This window comes from Pinus tabuliformis, chromosome 1_2 (genome assembly GCF_031772625.1).
Source record: "Pinus tabuliformis cultivar Carrire ecotype Pingquan chromosome 1_2, CPIR1, whole genome shotgun sequence".
Taxonomy (NCBI): Eukaryota; Viridiplantae; Streptophyta; class Pinopsida; order Pinales; family Pinaceae; genus Pinus; species Pinus tabuliformis.
Genome location: NC_142298.1, coordinates 312,836,258 through 312,861,101, shown reverse-complemented (window position 1 = coordinate 312,861,101; position 24,844 = coordinate 312,836,258). Strand labels below are relative to the sequence as shown.

The following is a 24,844-nucleotide window of genomic DNA, read 5'->3' as shown; positions in this document are numbered from 1 at the left end:
GAAGGGTCTCTAATATTTTTAAGGTGTACAGTTAGAAATGAACATTTCATAGTATTTTGGACAACTGGAAAGTACAGATCTCACAAGCTCAAAATGATCACAACAAAGCAACCATTATCAACAAGCAACCCTCACAATGGAATCCCCCTCCCACAACTGTGATCAAACTAAACTTTTATGGGACCTCGAAAGGAAACCCAGGCAAAGCAAGACATGGAGGAATATTCAGAAATCATGAAGGACAACCTCTTCTATTCTATTTTGGTTCAATTGGATGGGACACAAATAACTCAACAGAATTGGAAGGATTATGGCAAGGTATGAATTTAGCGCATCAACATAACTTCCATCCTCTTATAATAGAAGGGGACTCTCAAATCCTCATAAACATGGTTACCCAAATTCAAATGGGAACCCCAACCTCGAGAGTCGCCACCAGCTAGAGACTAGCGGCTCGGCTCGAACTAATAGAGCAATGGATGAAAAATAGAAGAGCCACCACTTTCATTCACGTCAAGAGAGAGAACAACAAGGTTGCAGATCTTCTAGCAAACATAGGAGTTGAACATGATCAGGTACTCCAATCAGGAGCCATCAACATTTTAAATGATCAAACTCAAATATAAGCATGCACTAACTTGGTGCACAAGGAAGCACAACTCCTAGATGCGGGTGCACGTAACAGATATTAAGTTGGTGGCTAACAAAACAGCAAGTGACCCTGCCACATGGCCTTCCTAACCCTGCAGACCAATCTATAAAATCTATTAATGCTGGCCATAAATGGCATTTAAGCTGGCGCTGTCTTCAACCTGCCTGCATCTACCCACCTCAGCTCAGCTCAATGGTGACCTTCAGTGAAATTAACTCCACCGCCCCTGTCTCTTATCCCCTGCCTCTGCAATGCCAATGTCCTCAGGCAGCAGCAGCACCAAGCTCTTGCACTGCTACGGGTAGGCGTTGCAGCATCCTTTGCTGCACTGATCTTGGCCTGAGAATTCACTTTACTCAAAGCCTGATCTGCAATCTCATCTTCCACTCGGCGTCTGTAGCTTATCCTTCCTCTGTGCCAACCTCTGAACCTTCAGTGCCCTCTCATCACTCTGAGCCATCTACTTGCAGACATTCTCCTACCCCTGGTATCAATATGCCCAGAACTCGCCATAGAATGCGTAGTCGTAGAGGCGGTAGTAGAGGCAGATTGCCCTACTCTCCTCTGGCTTCGGCCTCTGAAACCACCTCCTCTTCAGCTCATCTGACTTCAAGCCGCTACCCAAATACTCGTAGTGGCAGAGGCCACTCACGGCCTCTCCGCCTCCATCCGATGCACTCTACTTCGCCACCTAGTGGAATTCCCTCCAATCCACAGCCGCCCCTCCACTCAGCCCAATTCTACTACCACTGTTCCTTAAACAAGCCCATCATAACTGCCACCATCTCCATTACCTTTCATGAGGAGGTGCAAGCAACGAAAGGTTGATGCCACTCAAGCGTGACGCCTGCAAGAGCCAAGGGGGGCACGCATTCCATCACCACCAACGAGGAGGATCAGGCCACAAAAGGTGGATGCCATAATAGCACGGTGCCAGCTTCAGTCAAGGAGAGCACACACTGTGCATGGCTAAAGGAGAAGCAAATTGACAAGCAAATTGATGAGGAGAAGGACCAAGACCACCAAGCTGATGAAGAAATGGATCCTTATAGATGTTTTGCCGTGGAGGAACACCAAGCACAGCAGGAAGAGGACATGCGGGCTTCAGAGAAGGCAGAAGACGACATGGATGAATACAGGTTCTTTGTTGTTGAGGAACACCCATTGCCTCTGCATAAGACCTGATTTGCCAGCATGAGGAACACTCGTCATCTCCGCAACACACCTGATTGGCCACAAAACTTGCCACGTGTCTACGAGTCTCAAGTTCTAGGAATTAGGATATATGTTTTTTACGGTTTTTTGAGGAAAACTGTTGTCATCTGGTTACTTGGATGATTTCTTTTTATGTTTTCTGAAAAAATGGTTAAATACTACGCGTAATTGTTGGTTTCCCCTGCGTGGGCAGCAAGATAACTCATGCAATATTATTTTTGAACTAGACTGGTTTCCCATTATGGGCAGTCCAGACTCTGTTTTTCTGGTTGCTACCCTAAACTAAGGCATGGACATGCAAAGGCCAAAGCCTCAGTGTACCATTATTTTACAGTAATAGAATTTAGCATAATTTAGAAAAAAAAAATGAACATTTCATTGTCATTCTCGTCTTCAAATATAAGCTCATGGGAGAGCTGAGTCTTCTATTTTTATCAATCTAATAAAGAGTTTGTATATGGAACATGGTATATCTTGGCTACAAACAAGGGCTATAAAGGTTCGGGTGGAATGTGACAAAAAATAAAAAGGTCCCTTGACAAATGTATATCCTCTCAATCTCCCCCCAGGATAAGGCCTCAATGCAAATTGGCTATGTGGCTCTTCAAAGGAAATATAGGATGAATATTTTGTTTTCAAGTTGAATCTTCATGAAGAAGAGATGGGAAAGGATATTGTTGGGACTTTTGAAAAGAATTTAAAGTAGGATACATAAGCTCATAAACCCTAAGGAAAATCTCAAGATGAAAATATGAGCTCTAATTGTCATCCTGAGTCATCCAATTCTACTTATTAACAATAAGTCTATTGGTGGATAAATAAGAAAAGGAGAAAGATGCTAATGATAGGGAAGGAAGAGTGAAGTCAAGATAGAGGAGATACAAGAGATAGATCTTTGAAATACTAAAAAGAGGAGGAATCACATCTCCTTCTTCATCCCCTGCAATTATTCTCAATACTTCTTATATTGAAGCTTCCTCAATTCTTGTGATATCCCAATTAACATAAATGTCCATGCCTACTGTTGACCCTTCTTCCAGTGTCTTAACTACCTTATAAGTTCCCTTTTTATATTCGCCTTCTACTACAATTCCATCCCCTAGTATCTTGGTTGCCATGATTGCAACAAACCCTCTACCTTTTTGTCTACTACCGGTACCATGATCACCATGATAGTTTCTCAAGCCCAAGTTTCCACCTTGGGTATAATGCAATCATTTCAACCTTGAGATTATTTTGCTAATTTTGTTGCAATAAAAGCATAGGGTAAATGGACTCAAGATAATTTACCACCTATGGTAACCAATTAGGCAACTAACCAAACGATTCTAGTAGCCATCAATCTAGAGATAGGGATCCTTTCCCTGGCAGCTTTGGATCATAAGTGGATAGGTTACATAGAAAAATGAAAAAGTCAAACAATGATTTATATTTTGAAAGGATTATCGATAAAGCTAATGATAAAGAGTTAAAGGACCATAAACTAAACTCATTAATATAGAAGGAGGGTCGGTAATATAGCACTCGAGGTGTTGGGCTCCATAACTACTCCTCTGGTTTGTAAACCCTTGAGCTCAACAACTACCTCTCTCGCAACTACCTTTTTCCATCAAGGTGTTGCTCATCGAGCCCTAACTTGGACACTATCACGCTCTCCTCCAGCAGACCATAAGTGCCCAATCTTGTCCACACTTGGTCCACTCTCACGCTTCCCTCCAACAAACCATGAGTGACCAAGTCCATGATGTAGCATCTGCACCTAGCTAGGGCATCCCCACACCTAGGATACCCTTACACACGGCTACCAAAATATTGCACCAATCTACCCTTTGCTTTTGAAATAGAGGAGCTATTGCACACATCTGGGCACCAATCATGTCCTCACCTGGGACATCTATCCAACTTTCATCAAGGAAAAATCTGCAACTCTCCTTGCTACTATCCTCTTGCCTCTCATTTGATGTGCATGTTGTCACCTTGATTGCTTGGTAGGGTTCCCAACAGTCCATGTGGACTTCTCCAAACAACTTCTAGGGTCTCCTACAACTTCCCATCAAACTGTTGGCATTAGGATACAAGTGTTGTCCTTGATGGCAACTCACTCACAGGTCAGTTTAGATTTGATAAAGGGAAGCTCACATTGTAACAGGTCAATTCAGAGGTCACAGGGAAATGGTACAGAAGATCAAGAAGTTGGAATAAAGGACTACAGATCAGAATCAAGAGGTTGAAGAAAAAGGATATTTTAAGTTAATTTAAGTTGTATACACACGTTCACCTTGTCAAAGTAGCATATACAAGCGGGTTCACTCTACAAAAGGAGCATATACCTATGCATGCACTTTCACAAGAGGAAAAACGCGTATGGGTTGGAAAATCAAGGAAATTTAAGATTAAATAATACCAAGGGTTAATACCATTGTATTAGCCCTCAATATTCAGCGAAGTAATGGTTATTTGATCTCGTCCATGAATACCACAGGTTCTAAGTGTTGTTTCGGTCTGAGGTATGGAGAAAGGCCAAAAAATATATAAGGAGGAGAAGATCAAAGGGCCAATTGGGCAAGTGAAAGGGTTTTTCATGAATACTTCTATCTGAAGTATATCTTATGTTGTAAGGGCTATGGTTATGATATGATTTGAAATATCTTGTGCACCTTTTGGTATAATGTTGGATCAGGATCATGAGACCTGAAATGACTTATCATTGTATGATCTAATAATTGTTGGGCTAGATTTGAATACTGACACATGTTTTATCCTATAAATGTTATGATCTGGGTATGACAGAAGTATGGAATAACTATGAAGTTTTAAGTTATTATTTGCATATCTATACGCTTGTTCACCTTGGTGAAGGCACGTATACACGTTGGTTCGAATATTCTAAGTAGCATATGAAAAAGAAAATATTGTTATTCAGAAATGATCTATCTAATCAATGTTGTTGTTTTACCGTTGTCTGTCAATGATGTCTTCTTAGATCTAAAAGTAGAAGTGAATGCATAAGGAGATTGGGTCTGATTGACTGATTGATTAAGTGAGAAGGGTGATATTTGTTGATGTCTATTTAGATCTCTGTAATTTGATAGTAGATCTTCAGAATGTTATTGGTTGATACAGTTTTGATTCATAGGTTTTTATGATTCAGTAATTTTGGAGGTATATGCATGTTTGGTTAAAGGAAGTAGTGTATACACATAGGTTGGCTTCACTAAAGTAGCGTATACATTCTGATATATGATTTTTGAGGTTGTAGTTGGTTCTGGATGATGATGCAGGTTTCTAGGTTCAACACAGTGTTTTGGTGATAGTGATCTGACTGTTCAGATTGACTGATTGTTGGTTGATGCAGTTATTATTGAGTTTGAGCTTCAATGTTACTGATGGGTCCAATGTGAAAATTTGATGAAACGTGGCCTTCATATTGTGTTGTTGTGTACTAGGAGTATCCAGTCTGAAAATTTATGAAACGTGGTCCCTAGAGGAAGAGAGAAGGTCGTAGCCTTCTATAGGCCGGTGCCTACGTACTAGTAAACATATCGGCTAGTACAAGAGCTAGGGGGTTGTAGCTCCCTTCCAGTAGAAGATGGAGAACAAGAGAAGGTTGTAGCGTTCTGCAGGAGGGTGCTTGCATACTGGTATGAGTCTGCACTAGTACAAGAATATAAACATATTTTCTTTATATTAAAAAGAAGACAGACATGACAACAGCAGGTGGTTTTTCTCCCACATTGGGTTTCCACGTTAAATCTTGGTGTTCATGTGTGTTGCTTATGTGTGATGGTTTATTCTGTTATTATTGCACATAGTCATTATTTAATAAAGTACTGATGCACTAATTAAAGATCAACACATGATGAATTAACTTAATCATAAATTAACTAGATTTACGTTGGTTTCCTTAATTACAGTTGCATGCACATGCGAGTTCACGTCACTGAAGTAGCGTATATGAATGTGATTATGAAATGAAAAATTATTGAATTGCAAATGCTGATTCACCCCCCCTCTCAGTATTATTTCCAAAAATTGGTATTAGAGCAAGTCCTTCGGAAGAATCTTGATTGCTTGAAAGGAGATCTCTCAAGATGAACAATCATGAAGGCATGGGATCTATTAGACCACCAATCTTCAACAGAAACAACTTAGTATATTGGAAGATAAGAACCAGAACCTATCTTCAGTCGCTTGGAGCTGATGTTTGGGAAATAGTGGAAGGAGGAAATCAATATCTAGTAGCAATACCCATAGATACAGCAAGAAATAAGTTATACAGAACCAATGCCAAAGCCGTCAATACTTTATTGGGAAGTCTGCCAGATTTAGAATTCGTCGAAGTCATGCAGCTCAAGACAGTCAAAGAAATATGGGACGAAATCATTCAGAGCTACGAAGGAGACTCTCAGGTAAAATGTGCTAAGATCCAAACTCTCAAAATTCAGTATGAAACTCTCAAGATGCATAGTGATGAAAGTATTGCTAGTTACGTTTTACAAGTAGATGAGATTGTGAATTGTATGAAAAATTTGGGTGAAGAAATAAAGGAGGCTACTTTAGTAGAGAAAATTTTGAGATCTTTATCTTGTAAATTTGAGTCAAAAGTATCTGCCATAGAAGAAAAGCAAGATCTTCAATCTATTACTATTGTTCAACTTCATGGAATTTTAACTACCTTTGAAATGAGGAAAGGAGGTCCATCAAATATTAGAGAAGCCACTTTCAAAGCTTCAGCAAAGGGAAAAGAAAAGGAAGATATCAATGAATCAAGATATATTTCAGAAGAAGATGAGGTAAACTTTGTAAAGAAGCTTCAACGGGGTTCCAAAAGATTCAGAGTTAAGATTCTATTCAAATGTTTTTCTTGTGGTAGATTTGGCCATTATGCTGCTAAATGTCCTCATAAAGATAATCATGAAAAAGGAAAGGAGTCTACAAAAGGTAATAAAAAACAATTTGTTAATAGAAGAATTTATTATACTCATGAACATAGTGATGGATTGTTTAATAGTGATGAAGATGAATCTAAACAAGATTTTAAAATACTCATGGCTTATGACATTGATGATTTTATGGATGCCTTAGAAGAGGAAGATTTTCTTGAAGAAATAACTAAACTCAAAATGTGTTTGGAAGAAAATAATATGGTCATAGACACTTTGACACATCAACTAACTGAAAGAGAAAAGCACAATAAAAAATTAGAATGTGAAGTAGTGGGTCTAATAAAACAACTTGAGAAGACAAAATCTCCTAATCTTAGATTTGCTAAAGGATCAGCAACTTTAGATGAAATCATCAAGGTTCATTGTTCTCCTCTTATAAATACCAATCTTGGATATACTGAAGAAACATCCCAATCACAAAAGTTGCCAACCATCACAAGAAGCTATCTTGATGCAAGAAAGACCAGTGAAAAATGCGCCAATCTTTAGAAAACGCCTAAAAATACTCCTCAGGTAAATCATGCTCATTTTACTCCAAGGGTGAACATCAATAGAAGCATCAGCCAAAAGGTAAACAATACCAAAAGATTTTATGATCACATAAACTTCTTTAATGGAAATTTTTTTTCATGCCATAAGTTTGGGCATAAGGTTGCTAAATGTTTTTCTTATAAAATGGTCATGACTAGAGAAGCACAAAAACAAAGGAGCGTGACAGGAATCAAGAAAAATTCTTATAATAATTTTTTTCCTCTTGAAGATAAAATTGATGTTCATTTTTCAATAGCTTTGGTCATGAAGAAAACATCATCAAATTCCAAGGTATGGAGAAAGAAGGAATTTCAATTAGAAAGATGTGCCATATCACTTTTGCATAAGGACAAGAAAATCAGTGGTACATTGATAGCGGATTCTCTAAACACATGACAAGTGATAAACTCATTTCATATAATGCTTTAGAAAAGGAAAAGAATGCCTCTTTTGGAAATGACACACCAACTGTCATTAAGGGTAAAGGTTATGTTTATTTGAAATAAAAGGTTAAAGCTAGAAATATTATGTATGTTGATGGTTTAAAGAATAACTTGTTGAGTGTCATTCAAATGTGTGATCAAGGAAATGAAGTTGTGTTTCAGTCAAACGAATGTGTGGTTCGTGAGATTGATACAGGAAAGGCCTTAGTCAAAGGTACAAGAACTCCAAGCTATATATATATATATATATATATATATATATATATATATATATATATATATATATATATATATATATATATAGATATATATATATCTATACTAAAAAGAGGTCAAAAACAATTTTATCTAAACAAAACAGAAGAGAAATGGCTATGGCACAGAATATTGGGGCATCTAAGCTTTTCTCAAATAAGAAAATCATGCAAGCTCAAGGCGGTTCGTGATCTTCTAGATATTAGCATCCCAGAAAATACCATCTACAAACCATGTCAAGTTGGTGAGAAAACCAGAGTTCATTTCAATGAAAAAGAAGGATCAGCAAGTAAGCCTCTTGAACTCATTCATACTAATTTGTGTGGTCCAACAAGGAAAAAGTCACCTTGTGGAGAATAATACTTCATTTTATTAATTGATGTTTTTTCTAGAATGTGCTGGATAGGTTTATAAAGCATAAAGATGAAGCATTTGAAAAGTTTAAAGCCTTCAAAGCTTTAGTTGAAAATGAATTAGATCTGAAAATCAAATGTCTAAGATTTGATTAAGGAGGAGAATTCATATCAAATGAATGTTTTGATTTTTGTGAACAACATGGAATAAAAAGACAGTGCTCTATTGCCAAAACTCCTCAACAAAATGGCATGGTGGAAATAATGAACAGAAAAATTCAACAAATGGCTCGAGCTATGCTTGATGAATCTAGAACTCCTGCCACTTTATGGGGTGAAGCTTCATATACTACCGTAAATATTCTGAAAAAAGCTAATGTTCAAGTAAATAGTGATCAAACTCCATATGAACTTTGGTATGGTAAGCTTCGTACTGTAAAACACGTTAGAGTTTTTGGAAGAAAATGTTTCATCAAAAAGATTGATGAAAAACTTGGTAAGTTTGAACCCAGAGAAGACGAAGGAATTCTTCTTGGTTATTCATCTAGAAGTAAATGATACAAATGTTATAATAAGAGAATTTGAAAAATTGTTGAATGCATTGATGTAGTAATTGATGAAGCATGCAGAAATTTGGAACAAATGAAATCAACAAAGGAAGATGACAATGAGGAAGACAGTGAATGCTTTCCCATATCAAATCAAAATGATATAGAGGAAGAAACCAATGAAGCATCAGAAGAAGATACAACTGACAGGGAAAAGACTCCATCCAAGTATATTCAAAAGAATCATCCAAAATCTCAAATTCTAGGAGAAAAAATGTCTGGAGTACAAACAATAAGAACTCTTGTAGGAACTTCTAGTTATCTAGCATCACTATCCTCCATAGAACCACATAATGTTAATGAATCTAGAAAAGATGAATTTTGGGTTAAGGCCATGGATGAAGAACTTGACCAAATTGAAAAGAATGATACTTTGGAATTAGTTCCTAGACTGCATGATAAAAATGTTATAGGAACAAAATGGATATTCAAGAATAAGTTGAATGAAAATGGAGAGGTTAGCAGAAACAAAACAATACTCGTTTGTAAAGGGTATCCTCAAGAAGAAGGTATAGACTTTGAAGAAACTTTTGCACCTGTTTCTAGACTTGAATCCATAATAATGTTTCTTGCTCTTTCAAGTTTTCGAAAATTCAAAGTGTATCAAATGGATGTAAAATCTACATTTCTTAATGGATATCTAGAAGAAGTTTATATTGAACAACCATAAGGATTCATTTTAGGAAATTATGCAAAACTTTTATGCAAGCTCAAAAAGGCTCTATATGTATGGAAATAAGCTCCAAGGGCTTGGTATTATCGTCTTGACAAATATCTACAACAACAAGGTTTCACAAAAGAATCTGTAGACAACAACTTATACAAAAAGATTGAGAATGATAAACTGTGAATTATTGTTGCTTATGTTGATGATATCATCTTTGGAAGCAATGAAGAATCTATGAGTCAGAACTTTGCTTATGTTATGCAACAAGAATTTGAAATGTCCTTACTTGGTGAACTAACTTATTTTCTTGGTCTACAAGTACAACAAACAAAAGATGGTATTTTTATTTTGCAAACTACATATCTCAAGCAGATTCTGAAGAAGTACCGAATGGAATATTCTAAACCTGTATGTACTCCAATCGTAACAGGATGTAGTCTCAGTTCTAACGATGAATCACCTACAGTAAATCAACTAGCATACATATCTATGATTGGAAGTCTACTTTATCTAATAGGTACTAGACCTGATATCATGCATGCAGTAGGAATTGTTGGAAGGTTCCAAGAAAATCCAAAGGAATCACATCTTTAGGCTATAAAAAGAATATTCAAATATCTCCAAGGAACTTAAGACTTTGGTCTATGGTATCCTAAAGATACAGATCTCACTCTTCATGCATATATAGATGCAGATTGGGCAGGAAATGTTGATGATCGAAAAAGAACTAATGGAGGTGCATTCTATATGGGATCACAGTTAGTGTCTTGGTTTAGCAATAAACAAAGTTCGATTTCCTTATCTATAGCTGAAGCAGAATATGTGGCTGCTACATCTTGCTACACACAACTACTTTGGATGATGCAAACATTGCAAGATATTCAAATCACATGTTCTCTACCCATCTCCATTCTATATGATAATATAAGTGCCATTAGTATCTCGGAAAATACAACCATGCACTCCAAGACCAAGCACATACCCATTAAATACCATTTTCTATGAGAACAAGTGCTTGCAAACAAAAGTTAAATTGGAGTATGTTCCCTTCAAAGAACAAGTTGTTGATTTATTTACCAAACAACTTCCCAGAGAAACATTTGAATATCTCATACAAAAACTGGGAGTAGTTTTTGTATCATCCTACTGTTAAATCTAGTTTTTAGAGGAATAGTTCCTATACATGGGTTTCATGAAGAAGAATTGCGTATATACACGAGTTTCTGTGGTTTTAGGGACGTATATGTTTTTCTGATAGAAAAATAGTGGGTCGGACTCAAAATTAGTTTCTGACATAGATGTTCAGCATGATATTGATGGTTATAGTCTACTAATATGCTTTGTTCATTATTTTTTATTTGACTGATGAAGATGTCTTGATGAATGATTTGTTGACAATGCACATGTAGCACAGGTTCAGGGGGAACATTAGCCTTCAAAAACATTATATATTGTTGGCATCATGATTGTTGAATTTAGCTATGGTTTCCAACATTCATAGCCTTTGTTGTAAAGGTCAAGTAAAGGCCTATGATGTAATAATATGTCTCTTTCTGTCATAGTCTATTAATGAGTCATTTTGGACATATGATGTAATTTGTACTCCCACAATGCATGGGAAAGATGATGTAATAATTGCAATGTTTCAGTCATGTATGAACATTTGGTATATCCCCACTTGGTTGGGTGATTGATGTATGTATGACTCATTGGTGATAAGAAGGTCATACTCACATAGTTGAGTTATAGAGTCATGTTATTATTTTGAAAAATATCTCTGCAGACTCCACATGTACTCGGGGGGAGCATGGACAATGTTAGAGTTGGTCTTGAGCCCTCCATCAGCAATCAAAACTCTTTGCATTTGCATATGTAGGTGTCTCATCAGTGTCAATTTTTGCATCCCATTAGGCATGCCCAAAACCTGATGGAGGAGCTGGTGTGTTTATACCCCTCTTGGCATTGCTGGTTCAGTTCATTTCAGTCATTAAGCTCTTTTAAGCTTGTCTTGTCTTGTCTTGTCTTGAGGTCAATCTCCTAGGTCTAGGGTTTTGGTTAAAAATGTTTACAAGGTCATGTTTCTGAAGGTCAATAAATGTTCAGCAAGCCAGAGGGATGATTGTAAAGATGTTTATTCGAGATTTTTAGTCTTGTACAGTTAATTTTCACCTTGGATTTAAAAACTCTGTTTTTAAAGCCAAGGTCAATTTTCAAATGTTTGTAAAAAGTGATGAAATTTCAAAAGACTTCAGTGGATAGTATGCAACCCTGGTCCCCTTGCCAAGATCCCTCAGATGATCTACCTGCAAAAAGAATCAAGCAAAAGCACTAAATGAGTCAATTTCAGGACAAAGGAAACCAAAAAAGTCAGTTTTATAAAGTGTCAAAGAGAAACATTAGAAAGTGGGTTTGAACATGAAATTTTTTCAAATGAAACTTATAAAAACCCAATCTCCCTCCTTTCACTCTCATTGTGCATCCAAGACACTTGCAAGAGAAGTTTGAGTGAGTGATTGAGTGAAAGGAGCGAAAGCAGAGCAAGTTCGGGCGTTGGACAGGGGCGCGACCCGTCAGGCCAGGCGCGCGACCCGTCAGAGGCGCGCGACCCGTCAGAGGGTTTCCCACAGTGTAAATTTACAACGGGCGTGACCCGTCAGAGGTGCGCGACCCGTTGGGCGTGGTGCGCGACCCGTCAAGCTGTCTCCCCACAAACTTAGTACAAATTTGCTCAAACGCCCTCCAAGCCATCAAATCGCTTGAGGTAGGTTCTCTAAGCTTGGAATGATTGCTGGTTATGGTTGATGGATATGATGGATGTGTTTTTAATAATCAAAATGTGCAAGAGAAATCTCTCCATATGGCTGTATGCAAATTTGTAAAAAGTGTGCTAGGGTTTATTGCTTTTTCATGGTTTTTTCCCCTTGTAATTATTTTCCTTATTCCCATTTCATTTTCCCTATGTTTCCATGTCCATTTCCCTTTTAAATTTGTAAAGCAAATGAACCCTATCCCTTTTCCCTTTAAAAATAAAAGTGAAATCCTAACCCTACTTCTCCTTATGCCCATGTAAGCATATGAATTTGATGATGTATACAGTGTATGTCCCCAAATTCCCTGCTGTATACATTGTTTTCCCATTTTCCTTGTAAAAATGTCCCTCCCCTAACTTTTCCCTCATGTTCCTTGTCCCCTTGAAACAGCATATAAAATCAGCTTTTTACAGGCAGAAATAGCAGTACATTTTGTCCACTTTGCTCCTTAAACAATGTCAGAAACCGAAACCTATGAGCAAAGTGATGACCAGTCATCAGCTTCAGAGATTGAGGTACAGAGGAGGCCTCATAAAGGTGGAAAGGGTGGACATCATAAGCGAGAGGAGCCCACCTCTTTAGCAGAGTTACAGGCCTGTCCTATGGCAGTCACATGTTTTCAGTATATGTCTTGCTATGAGTTTTGTGAGAGGATCTCTTGGATTCAGCACCACAGAGAGTTGGCTCACCTTTTTGTTTTACACTTGCATGACGGACATGTCAACCTTGCAGGGGTGGATTTTACATTGACACCCGAGGTGATCTCACATGCCACTGGGATACCTAATGTTGGGGAGGTGTGGAATAAACGCAAGGTGCTGGATAATGTTCACTTTGAGCCTTTTGTCCGGCCACCATTCATGAGACATTTGGCAGGTGTGTTTCCATTCAGGTTTCTCAGGAGCGAGTATGCTCCCATGATGAGGCTTATCATGCACTATTTTACCTGTGAGGGCAGATTTTCACAGGTATATTCATATCATATTCGCCTCTTGATGCATTTCACCCGAGTGAGGATGATGAACATCCCTATTTTCTTTTATCAAAACATTCAGAGGATGGTGCCCATGTTACAGAGGAAGAGCCCGGCACAGCAGTACAGGAGCCTTTACCATTATGGTTTGATTCAGCTAGTGGTATTACATCAGTTGGCTCAGCAGGGCATCTCATGGGAGGAGTTCATCTCTCGTGAGTTTTTCACAGCACCACCTTCACCACATCATGCGGTTGTTCACGAGGAGGGAGGACCATCACAGCAGCATGACATCCCTGTCACTAGACATGTCAGCTCCTCACCTTTGGTTACCTATCAGAAAGGCCCGAGGGCCTTATTTGCACCAGCTAGGCGAGTACTATCTCCACAGCAGGTGGAAGGGGTCTCGCCTTCATCATCAGCTCAGCGAGTGTTATCTCCACATCAGGTGGAAGGGGCCTCACTCTCTTCAGCAGCACAGGCAGCACAGAGGGGCAAGCAGCCCAAGATTGATGAGGGACCATCAAGAGTTCCAGATATTGAGCTTGTTGATCTTGAGGCCATTTCTCCGAGCCAAGAGGCAAAGGAGGTCATTCAGCATCTCAGAGCTGAAAATGATGCCTTGCAGAGGAGATTAGAGGGTACACAATGGACCATCACATACCTGGAGTAGCGCAACAAACAGTTAGAGGAGGAGAAAGCACTTGATGAGCTGTGGAGGATTCGTAGTGACCGAATCTTGAACCGAAGAAGGCCCGGTGACCCATTGCCCGCTGACCGAGAGTCCATGCTCATCCAGGCAAATACATAATTGGAGAGGCTGTTGGCTAAGGCCAACCAAGAGAAGAAATTGCTGAGGAATATGAAGAACCACTACTGGGCAAGGATGCATGTGTGCAAGGCAAAAATGAAGATGTTTCAAAGGCGGTTGACCGAGGCACTAAAACGGAGAAAGAGGCCAAATCCCCTTCGTATCTTGGCTGAGGCTTCACTTAAGGATCAAGGCACTAAATAGCCTAGCCACAGCACAAATCCCAAGAAATTTTGAGAATTTTGGGTGAATTTTGGCATTTTTTGGCAATTTGCAGGTTTTTCCCATTAACGGGTCTCACCCCCCGCGTGACCCTTCATCAGGGCAACTCCTTTTGACCAAAACTCAGCATTTCTAGATTTTTCATGCAAAGTTACATATGCTCATGGATGGACTTGAGATTTGGTGAAGTTTTGGGCCTCCAGAAAGTCAAAAAACTAGCAAAAATTAACTTTCTGCCACATTTTTGAATTGCAGAAAGCAGTCTTGGGAGATTTGAGTTTTGACAAGGAAAATGAACTCCAAATTCAGAAATTCCAGTTGGGTTGGAAATTAGACTCACAGACCTTTCCAACAAGTCCACTTTTGCTCAATTTGGCCACCTACAAGTGCCCCAAACATGGCTCCAAAGGCGCGCGACCCATCAGGCAGGGGCGCGCGACCTGTCAGGCAGTTTTGTCCAGAAATGCACTGTACAGCCCAGAAAACGCAGATTTGACTCAGTTTGACTTTTTGGGATGAAATGTGATTCTCTTTGATGTAATTATTGTACTTTTTAGACACTTTTACTCTTATGTAACACTTCTAGAACATTCATTCATGAAAAGGGTAAATATTAAGTGAATGAATTGGTTTCCAAGTTTATAGAGGCAAGTTGTTTTGACTGCCTAATTTGTAGTGCTTAGTTTAGAAGTGGTTTAAACAGCTCCTAGGATAGTGAGCTCGACCCATGGAGGTAGGGAAAGAGGTTAGATCATCTATATTATGTACTTTTTTGCTCATTTTCATGGTTGGACTCTTGAGGGATAAGCTATCATTGTATTATTCACTGTATCTCTGCAATTTTTGGCTAAGGAAGACCAGGGTTTTGCAGTCCTCTTTGGGATTCTTGTGGACTCATGTGTTGATGGTGTGTTTCTCAATGTACTTGTAAGCTTGTTATGTGACTCATTTCCTTTCTTTTACTTCTGCACATTAAACAAATGAAGTGTTAAAGTAAGAATTCATGACTGCGATGCTCTGCTTTTAAGTTTGTTTAATTTCAATGTTTTCTTCTGTCTAAAGAGAATTCAAAGTTATTGTTTGCTCTCTTTAGCTCTTCATCTTTCATTCCTGACCATCCACCTCAGTCAAAGGCATCAACGCTGTCTCCTACCTCGCCCCAAGGAAACCCCTGCAGAAACTGTGTCCAATCCCCGCACCCAAAATTGCCCTCTCCTCAAATTGCCACCAAAAACCCAAAAAACCCCAAATCAAACTCTTTGATCAGTTTACTAGCCTAATATCAGTGTTACCTTGTTGGTCATCTCATCCATTGAAGATTTTACCGAGATAGACCGGAGAGAGCCTTCTCCTGCCCCGTAGGGCTAGCTACGAGGCTAAATGGTTTGATGTTGCCTTGAGGTTTACCTTTCTTAGCCTGAGGTGAAATTTCAAGCGCTAACAGACAACACAGTGTATCTTAAAGGGGGAGAAGATCTTGGTTTGCCCTTTTCCCTTGATGTCAAAGGGGGAGAGTATCTTGGTGTTGTTTGATATATCTAACAGGTTCTACAGCTTGACGTAATAAACACCAATATGGTTGCCATGATCAAGTCCAAAGGGGGAGATTGTTGACATTAGGATATAGGTGTTGTCCTTGATGGCCACTCACTCACAGGTCATTTCATATTTGATAAAGGGAAACTCACATTGTAACAGGTCAATTCAGAGGTAACAAGGAAATGGTATAGAAGATTAGGAAGCTGGAACAAAGGATTATAGATCAGAATCAAGAGGTTGAAGAAAAAAGATGTTTTAAGTCAGTTTAAGCTGTATACGCAGGTTCACCTTGTCAAAGTAGCTTATACAAGAAGGTTCATTGTACAAAAGGAGCGTATACGTATGCATGCACTTTCTCAAGAGGAAAAGTGTGTATGGGTTGGAAAATCAAGGAAATTTAAGATTGAAGAATACCAAGGGTCAATACCATGGTATTAGCCAACAATATTGAGCGAAGTAACAATTATTTGATCCTATCCAAGAATACCACAGGTTCTAAGTATTGTTTTGGTTTGAGGTATTGAGAAATGCCAAAAGCTATATAAGGAGGAGAAGATCGAAGGGCCAAGTGGGCAAGTGAAAGGGTTTTTCATGAATACTTCTATCTAAAGTATATCTTATGTTGTAATGGCTATGGTTATGATATGATCTGAAATATCTTGTGCACCTTTTGATACAATGTTGGATCAGGATCATAAGACCTGAAATGACTTATCATTGTATGATCTAATAATTGATGGGCTAGATCTTAATATTGATGCATGTTTTATCCTATAAATGTTATGATATGGGTATGACTAAAGTCTAGAATAGCTATGAAGTTTTAAGTTAGTATTTGCAGATCTATACGTTGGTTCGCCTTGGTGAAGGCGCATATACACGTTGGTTCGATTATTCCAAGTAGCATATGCAAAATAAAATCTTGTTATTCAGAAATGATTGATCTATCTAATTAGTGTTGTTGTTTTACGATTGTCTTTCAATGATGTCTTCTTAGATTTGAAAGTAGAACTGGATGCATAAGGAGATTGAGTCTGATTGATTGATTGATTAAGTGAGAAGGGTAATCTTTGCTGCTGTCTATTTAGATCTCTGTAATTTGACAGTAGATCTTCAAAATGTTACTGGTTGATATAGTTTTGATTCAGAGGTTTTTATGATTCAGTAATTTTGGAAGTATACACAGGTTTAGTTAAAGGAAGTAACGTATACACATAGGTTGGATTCACTAAAGTGGCGTATACATTCTGACATATGATTTTTGAGGTTGCAGTTGGTGCTGGATGACGATGCAGGTTTCCGGGTTCAACATAGTGTTCTGGTGACGGTGATCTAACTGTTCAGATTGACTGATTGTTGGTTGATGTAGTTATTATTGATTTTGAGCTTCAATGTTACTGATGGGTCCAGTGTAAAAATTTGATGAAACGTGGCCTTCATATTGTCTTGTTGTGTACCAGGAGTATCCATTCTAAAAATTTATGAAACGTGGTCCCTGGAGGAAGAGAGAAGGTCATAGCCTTCTATAGGCCGACACCTATGTACTAGTAAACATATCGGCTAGTACAAGAGCTAGGGGATTGTAGCTCCATTCCAGTAGAAGCTGGAGAATGAGAGAAGTTTGTAGCTTTCTGCAAGTGGGTGCTTGCGTAATGGTAAGAGTCTACACTAGTACAAGAATGTAAATTGATTTTCTTTATATTAAAAAGAAGACAGAGACGATAGTAGCAGGTGGTTTTTCTCCCTCATTGGGTTTCCACCTTAAATCTTGGTGTTCATGTGCGTTTCTTATGTGTGATGGTTTATTCTGTTATTACTATACATAGTCATTGTTTAATAAAATACTGATGCATTGATTAAACATCAACACATGATGAATTAACTGAATCATAAGTTCATTGGATATATGTTGGTTTCCGTAATAACAGTTGCATGCACACATGAGTTCACTTCACTGAAGTACTGTATATAAATCTGATTATGAAATGAAAAATTATTGAATTGTAAATACTGATTCACCTCCCCCTCCCTCTTAGTATTGTTTCCAACACAAACTGATCCAAGCACTAGTCAAAGTATTTAACCAAACATCCCTCCAAAAACATTATTGTAATAATGTTTCCACCTTGTTGTCTGTGACACCTAGTTAGGGCACTTTCTATAGCCCTAAATCCTCCCAACAACCATCAAACGGACCCTTAAATGGCTGCAACACACCTTTTGAGGACTCTGCCTCAACCACATTGCATCTTTAGGGCATATTTCAACCCTTGAAAAAACTTAAACAATCAAAGTTGTGTGCTATGGTCTACATCCTAACACAACAACCCTCCAACAGTGAAACAATCCTCAAAATGGTGCCCAAACACACTCCAAACAACAATGTTATTTCCCACAAGGAACTCGACCTAATAGCCAGCCTCCTCGGCCCTTATCCAACAAAATCAGACCCCTGTTCCAACCCAAAAACAATCCTTGGCCTCCCTGTGATGTGCCTCTCTTGCTACAGCTAGGGCTTGACCTGTTTCACGTTGTCTAGGCCTCTTCTTGCATCCCAATTTCAGAGCTCATTTTCCTTGAGAAGATGTTGCACAATGCATGATATAAAACACATCAAATCACCTTCTATTTAGATCCAAATGAGGGGCTCCACGAATTAGTGAAGAGACGTCTATTGGATAAATTTTACTTCAAGCTTATATGACTTGAAAACCAATAATTACTTGTCAACTTCAAAAATTCATTTCTCCCCAACAACAACTTGAAATCAGATGATTCACATTATGTTAGAATCATCTTGACGAGCACTATCATCCTTATCCATCACATGTCGGAAACTCATCATGGTTTTGGCCCAAACATCGATGGGTGGAAAACCCCATACCTAGGTTCCAAGCCCGAAAACCTACTTGTGGCGCTTTGACCTCCAACATTCGCACACTAGGGCTTGGAGTACCTCCCAAGCTATGCATACTTCCAAATGAAATTTCTACCAATCATAGTTTTGGACGTCGTCTTCCCTCGAATGTTTGCAGTTTATGTGAGATGCACTGACCAAAGCTCAGATGTAGACATTAGGTAGCTTGGACGAGCCTTAAATCCGACTGGCACCAGTGCTAACCACAACTCCATTGTCAAAGATAAAATCAGTTGCCTTGGAGTTGAATTTGGGTTTTCAAGCTAAAGCATTTAGAGCTGAAGTTGGGTTGTGAAGCTAAAGCATAGGAGAGGTTGTGCACCCTACTAAGAAGTCTAGAGATATAACTAAATCTAAAGGTAGCTGCTCATTTTTCTTAGGAGAAAAATAAGAAGACTAACAACTATCTCGTTACTTATATACCACACCAACATGCACACATCCATCTAGCACTCTTTAGTGTTTTCATGGTTATAGGTAGCATTTAATGCTTATAAACTAATGTCAGCATTAGTTTCAAATATTGGAAATATGAATAAAATAAATGCATGGAACAAAAATATTATATGAATAATATCAATGATATGGTTTGTCTTCCTTGGGAAGAGGCTAAATAAGACCTATTGGTCCTAAAAGTTAGATTGATAAATTTATAGGTTGAGAACAATGGTCATTTTATGAACATGGTAATGTTCATAGAAACTTTGGATTAATATGCACAAACACTAATGCTAACTAATACAATCGATTACTATAGTCCCATGTTATATACGACAAGGACTAATAAGAAAAATACTCCCATATTCATGTCTCATAGATTAAAGTCCAAACTCTAAAGAGAGACTATGAACTATAATGAATTAACAAACTCTCAATGAATTTCTTGCTCTGTTGAAATATTTTGAATTTTGTAATTACTTATATATATGGTTGATGTTATTTCTTGTCTAGAGGTAGTGTGTTTTGAGTACACTCTAAAGATTTTATTTAAAAAAAATGTTTAGTGTTCCTAAGGGTTTTTTAGGAATCCCTAGTGAGGGATGTTACATGCGGCAACTCTTTAACGATTTCTCTATCCAACTTGCATAATTTGTTGCTATGTTTCGATATGCTTTGTTTGTTTGATGTTGTGGAAAATATATTAATAGATCCTTTTCAATAGCTTGTTCAACATAAGTGTGGACACAACCTCAACCATGAGTGAGAATGATGAGTCACAAAGATAGGGTCAGTTTTGAGACTCTCTTTCGAAGGATCTAGCTCAGGCCATATTGCATTTACTAGGTTTCACTCATCAACTTTGAACACTTTTATTCTCCTATCACGGGGTTTAAGCACATAACCATTGAATGTATTTGGTAAAGTTTATTTAATTAATTATCACATCAATAGCTCGGAAAATAGATTTTTGGGGCTCTGCACATTGAGTCTAACATGGAAAATAGTTTTTCAAGGCTTTGCATGGTGAGTCCACTCCAAAGGTTCCTCTGATGTGGAGAAGGTAAGGCCATGGGTATTTTTCAAATCTCTACTAAATCGAGAGACTCCCAAAACTCCATCCTTGTGAAAATTTTGGCTGAACAAATGTGGAACCAACAATGCCTATTGCTATAAACCCTCCTTACCCAACAATAACATGCCTAACAACAACTAAAACTATGGTTTTTCTTAGTATTATTGTGCTTTGATTCATATTTACTTTCATGGCAAGTCTTCAACGTTCATTGTGGAAATAGCTACAGATTACGATGGATCAACTAATTGAGAGTTGATATCAAGTGAGGTAGTTTTAGTCCAAATGAATAGAAGATTATCATTCATCTGCATACCATTTTTAGAAATAGGTTGGTTTAAGTTTCACCGATTTATTAGTTCTTGGTGGTGCATTAAAGGATTGACATTAAGAATTTTTTTTTGGATTAAATATGTGCAGGTGGGAACACATACCATTCCATCCACCTAGAAGAATAGATAATCATATTTAAAATTACTATAAATCTTGGATAAAGAAAGAGCTTGTTAAGGGTGAGATAATCTCAAAGAATATTGAGGCTTCCAAAGTACATATTAATTTTCCATAGTTCTTGTTCGAAGAATCTGCATCTCTCAGCAATGAGAGTAAGCTGCTAAAAATTCAAGAATTTTAACCATCTCTAGAAACAAAAAATGTAAGAACCATAATTTGCAATATATATTACAATGGCACAATGATCTACAGGTTCAAGGACTCCAATTTCAAATACATTTCATGGCTACAACAACTTGAACCCAATTGAAGGCTCCTTTTGTTATAATCCAAATTCAGAAAAAAGTAATGGACTTACACTACATCATCCATGAATGAGAGTGACTACATGAGATCCCCGAATATGGCACTGTTAATTTATTCTCATCATGAAACATTGGATCATGTTGATCATGCTAACATAGCTAGATTGTTGGAATCTGGTTCCAACTATAATGGGGTTGTTTTAGGATATTTCAAGTGCTTATACAACGGTGAACAATATAACCATGGCACTCAAAATAGTTGCAACTATTTTCCTCCACTTTATGATGCCAGTGAAGAATCTACAACCATTGATTTAAAAGATAGTGACAACAATTCACTAAGATATCTGGAGAAAAACCAAAAAAATGAGATCAATATAGCCCAAGAAACATGAGCATAAAATGTGAACAAAGTAATTTAAGATGCAAGAAGTGGAAACAATGATATAACCAATAAATTGAAGATAATAAGCCAAACACTAGGAACAGAGCATTTGTCAACATATAAATTTTTGCACTACCTCATTGTCCACTCTAGGAAGGGTCTTCATTGAAGATATAGAAGCTTCATTTACATCAAAATATTCCTGCCAAATCATGAATACATTTGGATAGACTTAAAAATTTTAATCAAATGATCTAGAATATAAAACATCAATATGAAAACAATGATCAAATGGGAAAAGGGGTAGATTTTAAATGTGTGTAAGAACCAACCCTTGAGTTCAAAAATCTAGATTGTAGTTATACCCTCATCCAAGGTCTTCATGCATAGATCATTAAAGGTATATCAAGAGGCTATTAGTCTCTTGACTATAAAATTGAACTATTTTTATTTGTAACTTAGAGAAATGGAAAAGTTGTAGAGACAAGCCGCATTCTTCTACTTTCACTGGGCCGTGACAAATGAATAAAGAAAATAGTATCAACCCCTTGGAAAAGGAAAGTCGAGAACAACAAATACCACGAACAAACAAAGAATATAATGAGTTAAAGGGCTAAAAAACATACCACCCATAACAAACCTTTCCATCCAAAGATTATTCTATGTTGGGCAACAACAAAACATTTTGATGGAAAATTCAAGTAGCCTACTATTACAAAGGAAATTCAAACCCCAAATTGTTGTTCCACTTCTAATTTTATCCAAAATTACCTCATATTTCAAGGTATCACCATATCTTAAACCAATATATATATATATATATATATAAATATATATATATATATATATATATATATATATATATATATATATATACATATATATATATATATATATATACATACATACATACATACATACATACATACATACATACATACATACATACATACATACATACATACATACATACATACATACATACATACATACATACATACATACATACATACATACATACATACATACATACATATATATATACATATATATATATATATATATATATATCCTTTGGAGAAATAGGATCATCAAACGAAATTGAACCATACATATTAATGAACCTTATTTTATATATTAATACTAGGATGAACCTATTTTTCTATTGGAAAGAGAGAAAATTTCGTATACACTAACAAATCCTTATACATTACCTGCATTCGAATGAGTTAAGAAAAATTAATGGCACCACGAGAGGGATGATATTATGTTTTTGGTAGATATCTTTTATCTCTTCCTCCAACACCAAGATTCTTCTTGCCTATTGCAATAAAAATGGAAATCTCCAATGGAGATCATTTCCTTCACAACTACTCCATTTCTACTAGTGCCTTGGGCATAAAATTGAACTCTTTCCCACTATAGCTATTAGATGCCATTTCATTGAGCTATAACGATAGGTGAGAGTTATGCATAGATCACCGAAGGTATATCAAGAGGCTATTAGACTATTGGCTATGGAATTGGACTCTTTTTATTTGTAACTTAGCGAAATGGAAAAGTTGTGGAGACAAGCTCCATTCTTCTTCTTTCACTGGGCCATGTAAAATAAATGAAGCAAATAGTCTCAAACCCTTAGAGAATGAAGGTTGAGAACAACAAATAGCATGAACAAACAAAGAATCCAATGAGCTAAGTTGAGAGGGGTATCCCTTTGTAAACAAGCATCCATAGGCTTGTTAGAGTTAGTATGAATCTTTACTAGAAGTTGAGTATTCTTCACATCACCAACCACATCCAATGGAAAGGTACCAACCCCTACAATACAAATGATGTCTCCAAATAAGATGCAGTAAATACCAATAATATCATCTTTTGAACCTATTCTCAAACTTAAATGCCTCGAACTCTAATGCAAAGAGGTCATCATCAACTACAGCCATACCAACTAAATCACACATGTTATTCACTTATTTATTTGAAGCTTCACCATAATCAACAAGGTCTATTGTTGGATTCATCAATTCACAACTCACTTTACAATCACCATCCACGTGTCTCGCCACTGAAGTCCCACTACACCACTAACCTTCCACTAGATCCTCCAATATTTGGAACTAGTTTAACTACAAACAACTTGATATAAATGACTTTGATTACCACAAATTATCAATCCCACATGCTTAACTAAACTCTATCTCCTCCAACTCAAATTTACTGAGTAAACCGGGTGACACAAGCCATGTCACACAAGTTAATTGCATCCAGGTTGTCTATTGATGTGGAAATTCAAATTTTATCAATTTAATCAAGGCAAAATCAAATTGAAAATTTCTTTCTCCACTTTTCAACACTCCCTCTCAGCAAGAAAGGGATTATCAACCACCCCTATCCTGCAGCTATGGAACTCAAATGTCCCTCTTGACAAAGTTTCTTTCAAAATGTCAGCATCTTGTTCCTTTATCAGAATGTAGTGTAGCAACATTATCCTCCTTTGCACACAATCCCGTAAATGGTGACACTAGATACCTATATGCTTGGATCGATCGTGAAATACAGGATTCTCAGAGAGTTTGATGCAACTTTGATTATCACAGTAGATCACAGTTGGATCCATCATCTAACCAAACAGTCCAACAAGTATCTTTCTCATCCATATCACCTCACATGTTGCTTGACTTGTAGTCATGTATTCTACTTCTGCCGAGTTGAGTATCACATATATTTTCTTTATGTTGTACCAAAAATATAACTGCAAACCCAGCACTGAAAATTCCACCTGATGTACTATTTCGATCTGACGGACTTCACACCCAATCTGCATCTATGAAGCCACACAACTTCACTCCCTCTTCTTGTCTATACCATAGTCCAAACTGGGTAGTACCTCTAAGTTACCTATTGTGGCCACAACTACCACCCTATTAAAACATGCTCTGATAGCAAGTTTTTGAATGGGTCCCCTAGAAGTTTGATTTCTCATTTGTCAGAATGATCTGTTTTATCACAAGGATGTTAACTCTTTGCCGAGTCAGATTTTCCATGCCTGATGGCTAAGCCATTGAATAAACCTCCGCTGTAATGGTTCATTCCTGACATAGCCTAGCCCTTTGTTCACTCCCTCCATCAGGACCTTTTAATCTTCACAAACATGCATGATACGTTTATGCCCGCACAAACAATCACCCCCACCCTTATCATAATCGTTAGTGCGCTTAACTCATGAAATCTTCCATCATGTCTTTT

At 37.5% G+C, this 24,844-nt stretch overlaps 1 pseudogene; it reads left to right on the top strand.

Moving 5' to 3' along the window:
• The first annotated feature begins 1,690 nt into the window (after positions 1-1,690).
• Positions 1,691-21,608, top strand: LOC149205613 (uncharacterized; annotated as a pseudogene).
• Positions 21,609-24,844: the final 3,236 nt, after the last annotated feature.